Raw genomic sequence first — 3,074 nt, forward strand, 5'->3', positions numbered from 1 at the left:
GAACGTGCTCTTTCATTGAGTCTGGTACGTAAAAAAATAAGTTTTCGTCCTTCTTTTTATATACAACCCCATTTCTCATTTCATAGTAGCTACTCTCTGTAGATTCTAGTTGCTTTCTGATATTCTTTATGTTTTCATCTCTGTTTTGGCATATAATCAAATTTTCCTCAAGTGTATTTGTATGAACCGTTAAAACGTTATTCAACCTACTGAGCGCGTCTACGTGTTGCATCCTTTTTTCAAATATTCATCTAATATTTTTTGTAACTCTGAATTTTCACCATACGACAATCTTCTAGGAGCGCAACTGAATGGCTTTTTGTTTTCTAAGTGCAGTTGTATTTCTTTCCTAACTTAGGGCTCTTCTGGGTTATCGGCATTTAAATATTTCTTGTAAAATATCTTTTGAAAAAGTTTTTTGTTGTCGTGACTATCTTTACTACCAATCACCACATCTATTTCGTTCACATCTTGCATATCTATTGCCAACATTTCATTTATAGCCTAGCTTAGCTTTTCATGTTCAAAATTATAAACTGTTTTTACATTTTCATCGCTTAAATCTTTTACATTATCCTCGTATCTTGTATCTGTGACTTCATCTGTAATTTCTACATCAAAATGTCTTTATTCAGTACTTTAACAAAACATTTCTTTTTTCCAAAAATTTTCAAATTAGATTTATTTACTCCACAATAGGAACCGGTTACTTCTTCTAGTTGCAGTCGTCTTGGGACTAAAACTTCTTTCGAAAAGCTTATAGGACTTCCAAGAATCGATTAAGCCTTCTACAACCATGTCGACATTAAGTTTAGCTACAATACTTAAATGGAAATAACTAAAACTATGTTCACATATCAATATTATCCCAATCAAAGCTCGTTTTTTAATCACCCCGTTTACACAGGCAAATCTCAGATTAGCCGTCAAATTTATTGTGCTTGTTATTCTCACATCTCAAGGAAAAGTTATGTTTCTTCTCCGTGCCGCCGTGATCCCTTTTTTTTGCTATATTAAGCACTTTAAATATATTTTAACTTAGTATTTTATTAAAAATACCTTTACAAACCTCTTTTACTTGCTACCGTACATTTTTGTTTACTTTCACATTTGGCATTTCTCCTCTCTTTCGCAAAAACAATCGATAAAACTAGGATGGACAACGAAAAGTTATCGGTTAAATCTGAGATTATTTCATAATTACAGATTAACAAGGGACGAATTTTATATGGCTAATCTCTTGTTATAATTACACATTAGGGTGTTAAGCTCGAAAATGAGGATAATTTACTTATATGTGAACCTAGTATTACGAAATTACTCGTTGACTTCTTATATTTTTGGCAGCTGGAAGCGAAGTGTCCGCGTTCGCCGCATGCATAGCACGTACCTGCCTCTCGCTTTTCCTTTTTGCATTCTCTTGCGATGTGGCCTGAGCTGTTGCAGTTGTATCAACGGAGTTTCTCCCCCACTGCTCGTACATTCGAAGTATGCGGTAATTCAATGGTGCGGAACGCTTTTACTATCTCACTAGCCGTTTTAAAGTTCGGTAGCTTCGCCTGTATTTGAAGATGCCTATTCGGTATGCCATCGACTAAGTATTCTACCAGCTCTGTGTCGTTGAGGTTGAGGCCGCTGGCTAACAAGTATTTTTCGTAGTAGTAGTTACCGAACGACTCACTTGATTTCCAACAGCGGTTTTGAAAACGATGGCGCACAACCAGTAGGTTGTCATCTTGCCCGAACACCGTAGCCATTTCTTTCAACACGTCATCTAAATTTCGCAAATACATTTTGTTGGAATTGTACCATTATAAAGCGACGCTTTTTAACTTTAGCCGCATCACAAAATTTAACTTCTTATCGCCCACTTTGAAAACTTCACGCAAATGTAGCTGCTTTTTTCTCTTTTTCGAGCGCTAATTTTAATTTCAAGAGCTCAACTTCCTTTTCGAGCAACCGTATTTTGATCTCAGACTCATCGGTTTGGTTACTTGCCGAAACGCACACTGGGGCACTTTCCCAACGTTGGAACTCGACATCATTTTCGCATACCTGTCTGCCAAAACGACCACTGCCAATACGTAGCAAGTCATCGCCATCGACATATTCCGCACCATTGTACTCGCCCTTATCCGCACCATTTTCTGCGCCGTTGTTATCGCCGTTCGCACCGCCGTTGCAACTTCAATTAAAGTACCAACTTCAAATTCACTTCTATTCATAGTCGCATTTCAGACTGCTACTAAGTAGTTTTAACTTAGTTTTACGATATTGCAAAACGGGTGTGAAAATGTATCGATTTTTCTTTACGATATTTTCGAAAAATTACATTTTTATTAAATAATGTCAAGTTTGATCATCCGTTTATGTAATTTTTACTTTCATTGTACGTTTATGCAAAAGAATAAGGTATAAGTTTCTTGTTAATTGTGTGAAATAGCCAGAACTACCGCAATGATGTGAAGTCGATATTTACCGAAAGCATGCTGTGAAACATACAAGCACATATCTAAATGTTATGCACTAATTTGCTTTAAAAGAACAAGCTTGAAGTTGACTTATTATTTGAGCATTTATATATGTAAATCATTCCAATTATAAAATTGTGATGTAACCTTATTCGAATTGTAATACGCATTTTATTTCACATTCCGATTCAAATGGATCGCTCTTTGTAAAATTCAATTGGAGATCATTCAATATTATCAAAATCACGCTCTGCCAACTTAATTTTTACATATTTCTTTTTTTTCCCTTAATTTAATAAAATACTTCTTCTTCTTTGGCGCTGTAACCGCCTAAGCGATTTTGGCCGAGTTCAGCAAAGCACGCCAGTCGTTTCTCCTCTGTGCCAAGTGAAGCCACGTCCTTCTCCACCTGATCTTTCTATCGCAGTGGGGGCCTGCCTCCCTCTTCATCTGCTACCACCAGCGGGTTCCGAGTTGAATACTTTCAGAGCTGGAGCGTCGGTGTCCATTCGAACGTCATGACCAAGCCAGCGGAGCCGCTGTATTTTAATTCGCTGCACTATGTCCATATCGTTGTAAAGCTCATACAGCTCATCGTTCCAT

The sequence above is a fragment of the Rhagoletis zephyria genome, unplaced genomic scaffold, assembly GCF_001687245.7.
Source record: "Rhagoletis zephyria isolate East Lansing unplaced genomic scaffold, Rhagoletis_zephyria_1.1 Rzeph_scaffold_00597, whole genome shotgun sequence".
Lineage (NCBI taxonomy): Eukaryota > Metazoa > Arthropoda > Insecta > Diptera > Tephritidae > Rhagoletis > Rhagoletis zephyria.